At 38.7% G+C, this 18,812-nt stretch overlaps 1 pseudogene; it reads right to left on the reverse strand.

Annotated features, from left to right (window-relative positions):
• Positions 1–5,173: 5,173 nt before the first annotated feature.
• On the reverse strand, positions 5,174–6,136 carry LOC123954712 (annotated as a pseudogene).
• Positions 6,137–18,812: the final 12,676 nt, after the last annotated feature.

The following is an 18,812-nucleotide window of genomic DNA, read 5'->3' on the forward strand; positions in this document are numbered from 1 at the left end:
GAAAAAATAGCATCCATATAGATAGTTGTTCTTTTCTGAGATGAGAGAAACATGTTCATGGAAGGCTCCTGGAGAGAGAGAAAGGCAGAGTAAGGAGACAGTCCTCCCCTGGGCAGGAGCACATGCGCAGTGCTCGTAGGCAGGCCTGCTCCAGAGAAGCGTGCCTTCAGAGCTTGGAGATGGGACAGTGTGTGGTGGAACGCTAGAGGCACCTGTCCCGTTTCTTCCCTCTCACAGTGCAATAGCAAGTCGGACTAACGGTGACTGAGTGAGGACGGAGAGGACTTGAGGAAACGAGAGAGGGATGGGGACCATAGGACCAGAAGGGCTCAGGACCGCATTAAGGAACCACCACAGTCTCTACAAGAAATTACCAGTCCAAATAAAGGATTTATACAATTCCCTGATTTGTTATTGATGAAGGACATATATAATAGAGCATAGAGCATTGGAATAATTGAAATGAGAACATTTCATGCTACTGAACTGCTTTGTTTCCTGAAGTTTCCAGAATGGCAGTCAAAATATTCGTGAAGAGAATTAAGGCTGTGTATTAAGAGTGTGTTTCTAGATTTTTCTAAGAGGCAGTCATGTTTTCTCTCTGCAGAATTAAACTAGTAAGCCTAACTATCCATGATTGAGAAATAAAGGAAAGAATCAAAATACAAAAGAGGAATAATAGTGATTATAAAAGTTAGATTCTGAAATTAAAGGATTTCATGTTTATGTAACTTCCAGATACTTCTTATGACTTAATCGTGTCATCTGAACCAGTCTTGTTTAGGGAATGATGAATATTTCTTTGGCCACCTGAAAGTCTTCTTCCCAGGATTCAATCTGTTCTACCCAAACTGCGTTTCATCAAGCCAATTTTTAAATTAAATTGTCTATATAGCCTCCTTATGGGGTATCAGTAAATGTAAGTGCCTAGTCCAGGGTTGAAAAAGATTTCCTCCTAAGCGTCATTTTTTCCCCTGTACCACACAAATACTTCAATATGGCAAACATTCTCTGACATCATAATCTCATTCTCATATTAAAACCTAACAAGAAAATCTTCCCTTCCTTTGGAAAGTTCTTTGATCTAATCCAGGTTTCTTACCTTCTTTCTACCTTCAAAGTTTATATTTAAGAAAAAAAGAAAAAAAAAGAACTTCTTTAGGGAAGTTTCTCTTTGCCAACACATGAGACTGCATTCTCCCTATCATTCCTTTTCTCATTACTTATAATGTGGAAATTAAAACATCTTGATCAGCTTTTCTTCCTGTGTGTATTTTCCCATTCCATCTCAGGGTTACAAACCTATAAAAGTAGAGCTTAAATCTTGTGGATTTTCAACCACTGCTCCATGTCACCATCACCAATGTCCCTGTATCCTTGAGGAACATAGCCTGTGGCTCCATGATTCCTGAATATCAAAGAGATTGTGAGCAACGAGTTTCCGTTACCAGCCTAAGAGCGTGGCCACCTATTATTTTTGCCAGTTTACTCTTCAAAATGGTTCACCAAGATTTTAATGCTGACTTCAGTGCCTTAATGTCTCCTTTGTCAGTCAAAGCCTGCATACACCATCTGCTCTTTTCTCCTCATTTTACTGCCCCCCCACTTCCTATGGGTTTTCTAATAAAAAAAGAAAACCAGATAATTTACACAATTAGGAAAGTGAATCATTAGAATGATAAATGTTTAAAGTTCAAATTATAATTTTCAGTCACTCTATTATTTTAAATAATTATGATCAAAGCTGTAACTTAGTGAATTGAACCTATTAAAGAGACTTTATAATTAGAAAACAGTTTTACAGATGCCTCAATATCCCAAACCATATTTCTAATCAAATATTAACATTACACTTTGACATCCCTGGAAATGTAGCTGAAGTTTTTATTACTCTGCATGATCGGTTATGTTTTTTCTTTTTTTAAAAATTCATTTATTTTTGCAAGAGAGAGCAAAGGAGCACAAGTGGTGGGAGGAGCAAAAGGAAAAGCAGCCTCCCTGCTGAGCAGGGAAACCACCCCCTCCCACGGAGGACAGGATCCCAGGGCCCTGGGATCACGACCTGAGCAAAGGTAGATGTTTAACTGACTGAGCCACCCAGATGCCCCTGTTATGTTCTTTCTTGATTCTCTATTGTTCCTTGAATAACTGGAAGCCACTGCTACAAAAAGAAAAATGATCATTTGTATCTTATAGGAAACATGTGTAAAGGGCAGCTAACAATGTATAGAAGAAATATATGGAACACATGAAAGGAAGGGTTGAAAAAAGTTGAATTTAAGTGAAAAAAAAACTGATACAGAAAAGAGAATTGCAAATACTCTGAAAAGTAAGGTCTGAATTCTATCACTGTCTCATGATTACAGATGACAACAACTTCAGAGTCACAAAAAGTTTGTCCATTTTCACAGCAAGAATACGCAGTTAGGCTGGAATCTGAACCCTTATCAGCCTGACACCAAAATGAATACATAGCCATTCTGTTAGTGTGCTTGTGATGTACACTAAGTTGCTTTTCCAGGAAAGGCACAGTTTTCTGAGCAACTTACCAGTTCGGTGTCTTGCAGGAACAAAGTTTGGACTGCCCAACAAGCATAAATGTCACATAAATTATCTTCATCTCTATCTCCATGAAAAAATTTAGTAAGATATGTCTTATAAAGCCTCAGGTAACAAAAAGATTTAAAAAGGAGAACTATAAAATGTTAGGGAGGAACATGATCCTAATTAGACATTTTCCCCATCCTAAGGCAGCAATCCAAAATGGTTGAGACTCAGTGAATGAAAATCTCTAGGAAATATATAATTAAAAATAATTGGTAGCAGAGAAGGATTCTACAAATTTTAGAAATGTGGTTACTCTTCACTCCTTATGTGACTACAGTTTCTTCACAACCACCTACTTATCTATCAATATCAGACATGTTTTGTATTTATTCTAGGCAAACGTAATGTTAAAAAATAATGTAAAATCCTAGAGAGAAAAGTGTATGAACCAGCTATACAGAATACCAGTGATAAAGGCAGATGGCTACACTTTATTATCTTCAGGAGCAGAACTTTCTTTCTAATGGCCTCTAAATATTTCATTCATTTAACCAAGAGATTCTCATTCAACCTTGATTTTCCCTGCATAGGCTTGTTTTTCTAAAAGGATGCTTAAGTAATGAAGAGTCACCTCACATAGGAATACTGGCCGTTGAGCTGTCCCGGGACTAGTAACTGAGCTGCTAATGACATCAGCTAAAACAGTCTTTCTATCCTTCCACTCTGCCAGTCCCAATACTGTGTAGCTGTGGCTAAGTCTTGTTTCCTCAGTCAGAACACGGCTGCAACACCCCTACACAATATATTCTCTTACAACTACCCAAAGCCAGAAAGAGCATATCACTACTTTCTACCTTATTTTTTTAAGTAAAATGCTGCAGAATCAACCCAAAAATCCGATGGTCAGACAATTTTTTTTCATGTATCATTCATCAAAATTCTGCCACAAAGTTATTCAAATTATCACTGGCAATGTGATTTCAATTGCTGTGGTTAGCTTAGACTCATCAAGATTTACTCCACTGGGCTGAAGAAGGGTCCTCTCCTCTGTAGAAGCAGCTGACCTTCTTAAACCAACAGTAAATCAGGATTGTGAGCAAGGAAACAGAGGAGGAAATAGGAAGCTGCTGCTTCTTGGTAGACACAAGAAGCACCACCGTCATCTCCTCTCACAGGCAAAATGGTGCCCACCACTTCTCAGTGCAGAAGACCAGTTTTGTTTCTACACGCTTGCATTAGAAAAATAATTCTGTGTTAGTGATCTGCATAAATAGACTACTGTACTTACACCTTTAATAATCCATTTTCTTTTTTCTTTTTCTTTTTTTTTTAGCACTACAGTCCCATGTTCTGAAACCTAGACACCCATTCCAGTGTGGCTAATGTGATAAGTACTAATAGAAATGGAAAAAGTAATAGTAATAATACCATTGAGTCATCAAGTAATATTACAGAGTGATAAATACATAGAAAGAACTGTGCCAAGTCCTTCATATTTATTCCTTTTCTAAAGATTTTATTTATTTATTTGAAAGAGAATGAGAGAGAGCAAAGATGAGAGGGGGGGAGGTCAGAGGGAGAAGCAGACCCTAAGCTGAGCAGGGAACACAATGTGGGACTTGATCTCCAGACTCTAGGATCATGACCTGAGTTGAAGGCAGTCACTCAACCAACTGAGGCACCCAGGTGCCCATGATAACACTATATTGTATGGAAGATTTTACAGAAGATGGTATGACTGAGTCTTAGGCACATTATCAAGTCTGTCGTTCCAGGCCATACAATTTCTTATCTTGAGTGACTCTGTCTTGGTCAGTGTTGAAGCTTCAATGTGGAAGACCCTGGAGTCTCTTTGTGCCAGCACCCATTCTGCCTATATGCAAACACAGCATACAGACACACACACACACACACACACACACACACACACACACGCACACACACACGCACATACACACACACATAGGAAGAAACTTTTGGAGGGGATAGATATGCTAATTATCTTGATTACGTGATGGTTTCATGGATAGATGCATTATCTCCAAACTCATTGAATTAGATATGTATTGAATACATTGTATTTTTAAAATTTCAACTAAACTTTGATAAAGCTGTGTTTTGAAAAGGTACAGTAACCAAGACAAGATGTTATTGATAAAGGAAACAACAGATGGGTCAATAGAGTCCAAAAATAGATCCACAAAAATAAGACAGATCTTGGGGCACCTGGGTGGCTCAGTGGGTTAAGCCACTGACTCATGTACTTGCTCACTCTCTCTCTTTCTTGAATAAATTAAAACAAATTTTTTTTTTAAAGACACATTTATTCAGCATCATAATCAACAGCACGGGTACAAAAAAAAAATCTTCATTAAAACCCTTTGTTGGAAGGCTTTACACTTTCCACAGAACAGAAACTAAAATAACCCATTACACAATTAATCACAAATACAGTCCTCGAGTTTTTTGCCCATACACATGAGTATTGTCCAAAGCATGTCTTCTTTGTAGCAGCTAGGCCCGGCCACCACTGTGCTTGGCTGAGTGCACAAATCTGTTGTAACCTGTAGCTTCCCTGTCACGTCTCTGGCTCTCCTCTCCTGCTAAGCTTTGTTCCCGGCAGTAATTAAAACCTTCTGCCACTGCCGTAGCTCCTGCTGCTGCTGGAACTACCATAGCCACCTTGGTTTCATGGTTTGGCAAAGTATTGGCCTCCATGACCATAGAGGCCAGAGCTTCTGCCTCCAAAATTTCCTTCTTTCATGGGTCCAAAATTTGAGGATTGATTGTTTTAATTGCCAAAACCATTATAGCTTCCGCCACCCCCAAAGTTGCTTCCATCATTACCAAATCTGTTCTAGCCGTCCCCACTGCCACCATATCCACCACCACCTCGACTGCCACCAAAGCCACCTTGACCCCTGGTGTTTCCTCCATGACCAAAGTTGTCATTCCCACCAAAACCACCTCCACGACCACCACCGAAGTTTCCAGAACCACTTCGACCTCTTTGGCTGGATGAAGCACGAGCCATCTCTTGCTTAGAGAGCGCTTTCCTTACTTCACAGCTGTGGCCATGCACAGGATGGGATTTTTGAATGACAGTCTTGTCGACAGAGTCACGGTCATCGGATGTTACAAAAGCAAAACCCCTCTTTTTGCCACTGCCTTGGTCAGTCATGATCTCAGTCACTTCAATGTTCCCATACTGTTCGAAATAATCTTTTAGATGATGTTCTTCAGTGACTTCTTTAATGCCACCAACAAAAGTCTTTCTCACAGTTAAGTGGGCACCGGGTCTTTGAGAATCTTCTCTTGACACAGCCCTGTTTGGCTCCACAACTCTTCCATCCACCTTGTGTGGCCTCGCGTTCGTGGCTGCCTCCACCCTCTCCGCAGGGACAGGTGTCACAAGCCCAGAGCCTCTGGACCACCTGCTGTTTGGGTCTCTCATGACCACCCAGTCTGTAAGAGCTCCCCAGTGCTCAAAATGGCTCCTCAGGCTCTCATCGGTTGTTTCAAAGCTCAGGCCCCCGATGCAGAGCTTCCGCCGCTCTTCAGGCTCTTTGGGAGGCTCTGACTCAGACATGACGGCAGTGGGAGGGGAGACTTCCCTGACGTTTACTCAGCGGCATCGACGGGCAGAAAGCTCAAATAAATAAAATCTTAAAGAAAATAAGACAGATCGCTTCTCGACAAAGGTAGATATACACAGTATTTTTAAGTGCAGAAAGAATATAATTCAGCAAAATGTATTGAAACATTTGGACATTCATATGCAAAAAAATTTTTAGAAAGGAACTTGACCTAAGCCTTCATCATTATCATGACACAAAAGTTAACTCTAAACAGAGAATATATCTGAATATAAAACGTGAAATTTTAATTTTTTAGAAGAAAGCATAGGTAAAGATCTTTGTATTCTGGACTTGGCAAAAAAGTATGGAGGCATGATGAAAGCATAACCCATAAAAGGAAAATGATAAATTTGATTTAAAATATAAACACTTTGTTTTGTTTTTGTTCTGTGAAAGACACTGTTAAGAGAATTAAAAGACTCACTACAGACTGAGAGAAAATATTTGGAAATCACATATCTGACAGTGGACTTGCAGCCAAAATACATAAATAACAAATCTATGAAATAAATCTATGAAACAAATCTATGAAAAACAAAAACAAAAATTAAACAAATACTTCACCAAACAGTATATATGAACAGCATAAGAACACCTGAAAGGATGTTTAACATCATTAACCACTATGGCTATGCAAATTAAAACCAGGATAATACACAACACCACACCAATTAGAATGCCTGGACAAGAACACACGGGTGATATGAAGTGCTCACGAGAACACAGATCTACTCTAACTCTCACACATTGCTGATGGAAGTGCAAATGCTCACGACCTGGAAAATAGTCTGTCAGTTCTTATGAAGTTAAAAATATAATTATTATATTAACCAAAATTCCCGCTCCTGAGTATTTGACCCGAAGAAATAAAAATTACATTCACACCAGCACTTATCTTTTATAGAGCTCCGTTTACAATTGTCCAAATTGGAAACAACTTGGACTTCTATATATATATATATATATATATATATATATATATATATATATTTTTTTTTTTTTTTTTACTAAGCTTCATGCCCGGAATGGTACCCCCTGTGGGCTTGAATTCATGACCCTAAGATCAAGACCTAAGCTGATGTTCCAACAGTTGGAAGCTCAACAGACTGTACCACCCAGGTGCCCCAACTTGGATGTGTTTCAGTGAATGAATGGATACACAAATTATGAAACAGCTATACCTTGGATGACTAATCAAAAATGGAAAAGACTGTTGGGATATAGAAGTTGGCTGCATCACTAAGATAATATTCTGTAGGAAAGAAGCCAGTTTCAAATGTTTATCTATGCATAATTCTATTAGTACCATACACTCAAAGAGACAAAATCATAATTATAGAGACTGTATCTCTGGTTGGCTGGGTTTGGGGGAGGCTGGAGTGTGTGTAAAATTTAGAGAATGGATTACAGACTTGTTACCCAACCAAAGCCTGGGTTTAAATAGACACCTTCATATTATCAGACATCATTCACTTAATCCTGCTAACATGGGCATAGCAGGGAAGTAGCAGACACACTGGAAAATATTGGTACGGGAGTCTCATTAGAATAAAGATGGAGAAGTAAGGCACTGCTTTGTGGAATGTTCAGTTAAAGGGCAGAAACTAGCACACATTTTGGTGTTCTACATGGAAGAAGTCTTACATCCATACAGCCTGCTCAACCTTTAGATGTTCACATCTTTGACGATATATCATCATCCTGCTTATTTAGAGAACCTCAGAGTGCTTGCTATGTACATAAAGATAAAATTTTGTGAAAATCAACCAGCTTGGCCAAATTAAATTTTTATGGACTTAGATATTTGAAAATGAGCTTAAAATTTAAATAATGTACACAACATAGTGCTTGGAAAAGTAAACAAGAGATTGTGAGACAGAGAGGACTATGTCTTCAGTAAGAAAACATTCTAAGCATGTTTTACAAAATGACTTTAATTCACTTTCAAATTATCTTTGAGGTAATTTTCTAGAGAATATATCTGTAAGTAAGCTGAATTCCATGCCTTTAACAGATAAGCTATCATATTCTGAAAAAAGATGTCTCAATCATTTACTAAAATGAAAGATGGGTATTTGAATAACAATTTAAAGAAATAATGTCGCTATTATTGATTTGACCTAGGTCATATCTTCAAGTTTGAAAAGAAGATCTTATTTTAGTGGCCACATTAACCATGTTAGGAAAATAGGAGAGACTTTAAATTGTTTAAATTGAAAAACGGAGAGCTTTTTGCAAATGAAGCCATGTTTGTTTCCTTTCATAGAGAGACACGGTGTTTGTGAGTAGAGTAGAAAAGCTGATACTCGAGACTTGTGGTATGGTGTTTAAAAAAATGCAGGTCTTCTGTGAAAATGTAAGTCTATGCAACACTGAAAAAGCAGAACAAAACAAAGTTGAGGTAAGGGCAGGGGGTTTGTGAGAGTAAAACCACCCTGGGTTTAGGGAATCTATTTTATTAAGCAGTTTTGTTTCTCCCTCCTTCCCGGGAATATTTTATTATCTTTCCACTGCCTAAAAATAGAAGCATATTCTTAGAAGAACTGCACTGGCTTTGTTTCAAAACAAAAGATACATTTATATTTTAATGCTCTTTAGTACTGTCGGATCCTTAAAATGAACGCACCCACGTAAAGAGATCAGTCCCTGCATATATAATGCAAATGCTATATACACACATTTACTCAAATATGACAACCTGGATGCCTTCACATTGATATTTTTAACACTTTAAGCCCATGTATACACTCAATTCTCCCAAAGATCTTCTCTTGAGATAACAGAAGGATGTGATGACGTGATAATAAAAGTAGTGTTTATTGAGCACTTACTTTGTACCCATACTTTTTATCAGCCCTATATGCCTTTAATCCTTGCAATAACATGCATATTAATTAATTATCCTTATTAGACTTGTTTTTGCAGAGAAGGGCATTAAGGCTCTGCGAAATCAACTCATGGTGAAGTGACTAAGGAACAGAAAAGGCAACCTGTTGTCTCTCCAGGTTCTGTCTATAGCTGGTTCTCACACAGTGACAGCCAGGAAAACAGAGGTTCAGAGAGTCCAGACCATTCAGAAGAACTAGGGTTCCAGTTTCTGAAAGAAACAGAGTTCTACCTTCTCAGTAGAGATAAACAAGTATTAAAGAGGAAAGTGTCAAAATATAATTTATTACTAATTTTCTTTGTTAGTCAGTAGAGATATTTAGAAGTATTTTAAAAGAATAATGATTTAAAACTCCTGATATGATCTGATGATTTGAACTGATTATATTGGAAGCATTGCTAAAAAGTCAATTGAAAGAGTAGAAGCATAATAAGCTGATAATGTTGATTTTATCAGTAGGTATTATCCTAAGGGAGAGTTTATAATACAATCTTTTGGTAAATGTGTGTGAGATGTCTTAAACTGTAGTTATGAAAAATAGGGGAATTAAGTACAGTATCTCATAAGCTTGATAATAACCTGGTAAGTCTGTAATAAACAAACTGATTATTTGTACTCAGGACAAGTCATAAGTTTTTTGTTTTTTTTTTTTTTAATTTTATCAACGTAACAGTATTATTGTTTTTGCACAACACCCAGTGCTCTATGCAATATATGCCCCCCCCATTACCCATCACCTGGTTCCCCCAACCTCCCACCCCCCGCCCCTTCAAAACCCTCAGGTTCTTTTTCAGAGTCCATAGTCTCTGATGGTTCACCTCCTTTTCCAATTTCCCTCAACTTCCTACTCCTCTCCATCTCCCCATGTCCTCCATGTCATTTGTTATGCTCCACAAATAAGTGAAACCATATGATAAGTCATAAGTTTTTTTTTATATATAAAGATTTTATTTATTTATTTGACAGACAGAAATTTCAAGTAGGCAGAGAGGCAGGCAGAGAGAGAGAGAGGAGGAAGCAGGCTCCCTGCTGAGCAGAGAATCCCATGCGGGGCTCTATCCCAGGACCCTGGGATCATGACCTGAGCCAAAGGCAGAGGCTTTAACCCACTGAGCCACCCAGGCCCCCGATAAGTCATAAGTTTTAATTCACACTTGCTCAAGGAATAGAAATCATACCTTGTGTGGCAGTCACCTCTTTAGCTTAAAGGAGCAATCTCTGAACAATGGGCCATATTAAAGTCTTCACAGCATCTTGACTTGTCCCTAATTTTGACTTCTCTTTTAAGTCCCCATCAGGTAGCTTTACAACCATTAGATGCAAGTCTAAAGACTTCCTCACGTTTGAGAAAACACAATGAATACAAAATAATTGGACAGACATTTGAAGTACTAGTACTAGGCATTAACATTTCTATTATATTTACTATAGTGTATTAGAAAAAATACTGTACTTACATATTTTAGCTTATTTCATATATGCCCTCTAGACAACAATTTTAGTATGCATTTGGCAATATAGGACTTTTGAAGGACTCTGGTTAGGGCATCTAAAGATGTATCTACTATTAATTTCCTAAAATAATCCTTTTTTTTTTAATCAACTCTGCCTCACATTCACTGTTGTTCTACCTGCCTTCCCATCCCACAGCCCCCTTGATTTTGAGTACACAGCCCTCTGCTAGGAATGGAGTGGGAGAACTGGTAAGCCAGCAGAGCTTCTGAAGTTAGAACACTCAGAGACTAGTTGAGAAGGAAGCCTTGTAAGAATAATTAAAATGCAATTTATCCAGCGAATCTGTAGGTTCTTTTATTTTCCAGGCAGTCTTCCAGGCATGAGACCCACAGATGGAAAGTGAGTGATGGTTTCTCTGCTCTCATGGAACTAACATCTTAGAGGAAGGGGCCATAAAGTAAAAGAATAGGCAAATTAAAGATAAAAAATACCGTAAGCAGTAATAAATGCAACAAGTAAATTAACAGAGTCATATAGTGCCTAGGAGATGGTTCCATTTCTGTTACTTAAAGTGGAAATACCCCTACCCAGTACAGACCCCTGCATCCATTACTAAATTAATGTTGCATTATGAAGGTCACCTGAAAATACGAAGGTAATTGAGCACCATCACCTCTTCCCATAAGAATAGGCATTGCCAATGTTCAGTACTGGGATTCTGCTTATTTATTTATTTACTGGAGGAGATAGGGGAGGTGCAGAGGGAGAGAGAATCTTAAGCAGGCTCCATGCACAGTGTGGAGTCCAGTGCAGGGCTGGATCTCACAACCTTGAGATCATGACCTTAGCCAAAATCAAGACTTGAATGCCTAACTGATTAGGCCACCCAGGCATCCTGGGATTCCTTTTATTTAAGTGAAAAAAGGTTTGTTTATGTGGATTATGAATATATATATATATATACACTTATACTTCAGCGACTGCTTACTGTTCCCTAATACTCTGTCCCATTCCATTTCATAATAGAATTCTGATTTTGAGCTGGGTATGCGGTACCCAAGAGGAAAAGAGGAAGATAATATTTACCAGTCTTCCTTTTAGTTAAGTATGGATATGCATCTGAATTCTGGCCAAGGGGGTTTCAAGAATAATATCCTGTAAGTCATAAAGTCATTCCACATGTAAAGGCATGTGCATTTATGTATTCTTTCTTTATTTTCCATTGGATAACATGTAAAGGCATGTGCATTTATGTACTCTTTCTTTATTTTCCATTGGATAACATGCAGATGTAATGGCTGGATCTAGAGCAGCCATCCTGGGCCATGAGTGAGCCTTCAGAAAGAGGATTGCACAGAGGTGAATAAAATGAGAGGTTGAGTCATTGACACCATAATAGTGCCATCCCAGCATTGGATCACCTAACCCTGAAATTCTTTGTAAGAGAGAAATAAGCTTCTATCCTTATATAAATTATTTCTGTTTTATTTTTGTTTTCTTTTTTTTTAATTTTCTTTTTTTAATTTTTGTTTTCTTTTATTTGCAGCTAATCCTAAACCAAAATATGAATTATTTTATGATCATTTCTTAAAGATAAAGGCTATGGCATACCTTTCTATTTATTTCATATACTGATGCTTTAATATATTGTATGTAAATGGTAAACACTAACTCTCTAAATTATATCATTATTAATTTCTGTACAGATTCTTTTGGCCCAGGATTAATAAACCTTCAATAGAGTAGGCATTCTTCTAGACTCTACTGATAATAGATAGATTTAACAGAAGTGGTAAGGGTGCCTGGGTTAAGCTGGGTTAAGACAGTTAAACTTCTGTCTTCAGCTTGGGTCATAATCCCTGGGTTCTGGGATCCAGGCCCAAGTAGGTCTCCCTGATCAGTGGGGAGTCCCTTCTCCCTCTCCCTCTGCCCAGCCCCTGCTCACACACTCTCTCTCTCTCTCAAATAAATAAAATCTTAAAAAAAAAAAAGTATCTTCTGCTCTTTACAATGGTTTTTATTGGGTTCTTCCTATATTCCTTACACTTTGCCTACATTATCCTTAGAGAAAGAAAAACTCTGTAAGATATTACTTTCCCCATTTGTTTAATGAGAAAACTGGAGGCCTAAGATTCTAAGTAAATCAGCTAAGAATTTTAACTTATGTTTCTTTGAAATGGATATTGTATGCTATTAATTGCAAGTGTTCTTCTAAGAGGCAAGACATAAGAATAAATAACTAGTCTCTAGTCGAAGGGATAGATTAGTATGTGCTACAAAAGGCACCAAGTGCTATGGGAATTCAAAAATGTCAAAGATCTACTCCCAAGAAACAACTATCAACTTCTAACCATTCTCTAATTAATTTTCCTCCTTGAACGAGTTCAACTGATATACACAAAGCAGTTTTAGATATTTTGGTCTTTCTGTATAATCAATTCTTTTACAAAAATTTCTCTTTTTTGGCAGAATGTCTCCTATTCTTTAAAAAAGACATTTTTTTCCAATTTAAATTTTTAAATTATTTTTATTAACATATAATGTCTTATTTGCCCCTGGGGTAGAGGTCTGTGAATCGTCATGCTTACAGACTTCACAGCACTCCCCATATCACATACCCTCCCCAATGTCTATATCCCATCCACCCTCCCCACCCCCAGCAAGTCTCAGTTTGTTTTGTGAGGTTAAGAGTCTCTTATGGTTTGTCTCCCTCCCATTCCCATCATGTTTCATTTTTAAAAAGACATTTTTAACGCTTGAAATGACTGATACATATTTTCATTGGTCATGCTTCTAATATATCAGAGGCTGGTATCTAGACATATGGATACAATCAATATACATGATACATTCCTTAGCTAATTGTCAGTATACTGTTAAATCATATTGCTTCCTGCGAGTCTCTCTAAATTTCATTAAATCATGAAATTCTCTACATAATTAATAGTATTAGATTGAATGGTTTGTAGTCAAGCAATTTCCTCTTCTCATGCTAGAGAAAGAACATCTATCATTGTTCCTTAGGAGTGAAGCTGCTATTTGGGCAACTGCGAAAGTGTCTTTCCTATTAGCAGTCTTGTGCAATACATTTACTTGACTGTAGAAAACAAGAAACAGCAGTTTTAATTTATATCATGCTTAACAGGCCTAAACCTCCAAAAAAAAAAAAAAAGTAAATCGTTTACTCTTTTGGAGGTTCATTAACTCTTTCATGACAGTAACTTAGGATAGGAAAGATCTCTTCAGATGTGTGCTGGCCCCAAAATAGTTTCTATATTCTGGACACTTTGGAAACATTTCAACATTTGAATTGTGCTTATTCTTCAGTTGTCTCACTTCTTTTACAAGAGATTCATGTTCTTTGACTTGACTAGTTTGGGAAAATCAATTTAAGTTTGCAGCCTGAACTACCAATTGAATGAGAATAGGCTTACTCATGGTTGGTATAGTAACTCTCTGATGATACTAAAATTAAAATTATTTACTTTGACATCCAGCATCAACGAAAACTATCAGTAAAGTCCATCTCAGCAGGAGAGGCAATGAGCTCTGAAACAACAGAATTGGTGTAATGACCTTTTAAATTTACGAAGCTGTGGATTATTCAAGAACATGAATTCTACCCAGAAGCAAGCACTATTAACATTCTAACGCATGTTCTCACAATTCAATTTCAATGTGCTTTTATAGTGTTTACATTATATTAATTGTTTAAAACTACTAGCTCAATTCATGGCCCCTGCAGAGTCAATAATGAAAACATTGATATTCCTTCTTGCCAAATGAGATCGGTAGAGGAAAATTGTCCATGTAATGCAGATACCAACTCTGCCACTCACAGAACTCGATTCAATGGGTATGAAACCTAACTGTAACTTCGAACATTCCAAAATTTCCTCAAATGACTGTGAATTCCTGCAGAGCATTTCCATACGTCTTTCTGCTTCCATATGTCTGAATCTTGATGTTATCTCTATTTTGGAATCTTTTGGAATCTCACTTTCCATCCCCGAGGACTTACCACGTTAGGTACCAAACAAATGCTTATAACCACAATGGAACTTCATCACCTACTAATAGTATTCATTTCCCAAGTTGCTTCACTTAATCTCTGCATCATATTTCATTGATCAATTAATAGCTAGATTTTGCTGATCATGTGCTGTACACTCTGGGATTACCGGTAAGCGTGTTACTAAGATATTGAAGTAATCCTTTTATGTTTTAGGATTTGGGGGGTTACTATTTGGAGGCAATTCCCATCTGTTGTTACCTAAAGACAAGTTGAAAATGAGAGGAAGCTACCTATGCAAACAACACAATCCCCTCAGCCCAGCTTGTGGTCTGGCTCTGTTCTCTACTCCCTAGTATATAACACTTTCACCAGGACTTGTTTATATCACCTTTAGGGTGATATCCTCAGTGTGGCAGAGCTTTCAGTCAGGGACAAAAGAATAACTTGAGATAGAAGTCTGGACTTGGACGCTGTTTAACAAGTTCACTATCCCTCTGACTGTTCCCCATCCTTCCGCTTCTGAGTGACCCCGATGTACCTCTGCTTCCTACAACTTTATCCCTCCAATGCAAGGGTTTTCCATTAATCTGTGGTCTCCTGCAGTGTCTTTGTGACCATCATGGAAACTACTACTCAGATGTCCTTCAAAAGAACCAGCTGCTAGGAACATAGTTGACATGCAAACACTGCCCTTTTGGGCCACCCCCGAATTTCCATGAAAGCCACACTCCCCCAGGCTGCTCCTAGACAATATGGAGGCATGGAGAAGGTACCGTGTCAGCTCATCTCTGCACACCGGGGACTCCTCAAATGTGCATCCTCAGTGTAGGTCATTCCCACGAGTGTGGTCAACCCTTCCCAGAACTGCCACGTGATCTGCAATTCTATGTACACAGCCCCTTCTTTTTCCTCTCTGTTGACAGTCGCAAGACCTGCACCGCTGTCTGAAGACACTGTGTGTCCAAACCTGTGCGATCCATCTACTCACGTCTTGGGACCTGCTTCTTAGACACAGCTGTGCATGTCTCCTCCAGCATGGCCAACTCTTAACGAATACTTTAACTTTTAAATGATTATTTCTTAATTCTACACTTTGAAATTAATACTGCAATTTAAATTTTCCTTTGTTCTGAGTTTGCCAATCAGTTAGCAAACTTGGGATATATTTGATGACCAGAGAACAGCCTAACGAGGAGAGATGGAGTTTGGAGGGCTGCCCCAGGCATCTAACAGTAACAGAAAGAGAATTTGGGCAGGTGAGTGAGGAACACAAAGGACTCTAGACTTAACAGGCTCCTGCTGGATGCAGTGGTAAAGTAATGTGCAAACCAGAGAGAGCCAGGATGCAGGTGGTCAGACAGAGCACAGAAGGTGGAAACACAGGGAGAACAGGCTTGGGAGATGCCGACTATTAGAACTAGAAATGCTAGGCCTAGGGAAGTGTATTCTCTTTCTGTTCACAACTGAGGATGTGCCTGTCCATGAAATTCTATAAGAGCTGACTACCTGTGTCAGCATGACCCTGTTGCTTGTGACAAGAAAGCTTTACCTGGGAAAGATAAGAAACAATATCTTATAGGTAGGAAACAATAAAGTTTGCCTCAGGGGATTCCTACTGATCCATTTGTCAAAGACGATGTAGCTCACTGACTTGGCCAAACAGCTCTCTTACCAAGACCACCTTCTTGTCCCTCCCTTGGCAGTTTCGACAATCCTAAACTATATATTATAAATTCTAATTAGTTCCCTGCCTGGGTAGAAATGCCTTAAGCCACTCTTTGTTCCCACCTGCAGCACTGCTAAAACCGTCAAGGTGGTATTCTCACTAATTGCGTATATTCTAAGACATTTAACTTGGATATATTAGCAGATTTCCAGGTCATGTCTTGGTGAGTTTAACAATTTAGTGGCTTCACTGATGTCTACTACAGATCCCTGGTTGCCAGAATCCAAGATTGGAAACTAGTAAAGGGTAGGTCCACCCAGGCCCCGATAGATCCTGTGGGGGAGCTCTCTGGGTGAAATAAGCCCGACATCAGATCTGAGCATCAATCTCTCTTCATCGACCTATGAACTCCTAAATTTAGTTTGTCTCCAGGAAAATTAAGGCTCTTTGGGGAATCCTTTCATTATCATTCGAAAGCTTTATTCTCAGTGGAAATCTGTCTGCTGTTTGCTTTACTTATTTATTTATTTATTTATTTATTTATAGCCAGGGAGGAGGGAGAGAGAGAACCTTAAGCAGTCTCCACACCCAGCACAGAGCTTGAGGCAGGGCTTGATCATATGACCCTGAGATCACGACCTGAGCCTAAATCAAGAGTCAGTTGCTGAACTGAGTGAGGCACCCAGGCTCCCCTATTTGCATCTATTGATGCTTATCATGGTTGGGAAACCTGTGAAAGGATTTTTATTTAGAAGACGATGGGGACATAGGAATCGTTCTATGCCTTGATTTTGTCCCAGGAAGCTCAGAAAGTTTCTCCTCTGACTGGAATCCTTTTCCCCAAATAACACTTCAGGTCAATCATCAAATTTCATGCAAGCTTTTTTAGTATTGTTGTGTTTTGTTCAGAAGAGTCTGGGAGAGCTCTCCTCGCCAACCTTCCTTGTTTTCTGGCAAACACAGACATTAGACTGAGGACCTACGACACAAGGTGCAGAAGGAAAACTCCACTGACTTGCCACATTGCTGAGCTTTTCTGTCTGAACCAAAGTTCATGCCTTCTCTGCCAAACTCTTGCCCCTCACATATATTTATACTTTAACTCCAGTTCAGGGGACAGTCTGCCACTTGGGGTCACTTTCTTTTTTTTTTTTTTTTAAGATTTTATTTATTTATTTGACAGAGAGAGATCACAAGTGGCAGAGAGGCAGGCAGAGAGAGAGAGAGAGAGAGAGGAGGAAGCAGGCTCCCCACTGAGCAGAGAGCCTGATGCGGGACTCGATCCCAGGACCCTGAGATCATGACCTGAGCCAAAGGCAGAGGCTTAACCCACTGAGCCACCCAGGCGCCCTGGGTTCACTTCCAATACAAACAACATTGTTCATTTCAGAAAATCCTTAGAATAGGAAGTAAAATTTCAAATACTGTGTGGTCTGCAAAGTCAAAATCCTCTAAATCTAGATTCCCCCTTAAAATTAAATCCCCTTAAGAATCTGACAAGACCTTTAATGTAGATGATAAGTTTGGTTCCATGCAGAGTTGGGAAACATTGTCAAATACCTTATGAATTCTGTACAAAATGGACTAAAACCTACATCATAATTTAAAATAACTCTAGAGATACCCGGATGGCTTAGTCAGTTATCTAACTCTTGACTTTGGCTCAGGTCATGCTCTCAGGGTTGCGAGACCGAGCCCCACATAGGCTTCCCAATGGGCATGGAGACTGTTTAACATTCTCTCCCTCTCTCTCTACACACCCACCTCTCCCTCTCTCAAAAAAGATAGACAGATAGATAAAATAAAGTAACTAGCCACGTCTATACTTCAGGGTTTACAAATCCATACCAGTTTGCTCATATGTCAGTAAAAATCTCCAATGTAACAGACAAATTGGATAGAACAGGCAGAGCAGGAACTTCCATGAGAAGGTGATGATTCATTTTTAAGAGAAGAGAATTGCTGTCTTTTAAAGATTGTATTTGTTGCCTAGGGAATGTTACTTACATTTTCTGGAAATCAGTTTCCTCATCTGTAAAATGCATGCACCTCAGTATGGTGTGGTGAACATTAGATACTGATGAATGTAAATTCCCTATGAGCAGCGCTCCAGAAGTAGCAAAATCCTCGATGAGTATTCACCACTCCTTCTACTACTGCCATTTTCTCTATGAAATCTTCATTAAAGATGGATTTTTTCATGATGATTTTAGGGAGCAGATTATTTTTGCTTAACTCCAAGGAGGTGCATGTTTTCATCTTTGTAGATGGAGGGTAAAAATAGTGACAACTTGCATTATTTCTTCCTACGCACAGCTGCCATATTTGCCTACTGATAGTAGTTTTCTGATGATAAAAACAGTCCCTGCTCAACATTTGCAAAAACTCTTTGTTGCCTACAGAATAAAGTTCATGCTACTGAGCCTGGAATTTAAGTTAATCTAGACCCCAGTCCAACCATCCTTCTCCTACAACATTTGACTCTGTGCATCATGTATCACCCGATACTGAACTAGTCGCTTCGCTTTAGTGTGACTCGTCTGTTTGTGTACCTGATAATTCAGTAGGTGTTATTGCCTATCTCCTTAAATTTAGAATCTCCCC

This window comes from Meles meles, chromosome 12 (assembly GCF_922984935.1).
Source record: "Meles meles chromosome 12, mMelMel3.1 paternal haplotype, whole genome shotgun sequence".
Classification (NCBI taxonomy): domain Eukaryota; kingdom Metazoa; phylum Chordata; class Mammalia; order Carnivora; family Mustelidae; genus Meles; species Meles meles.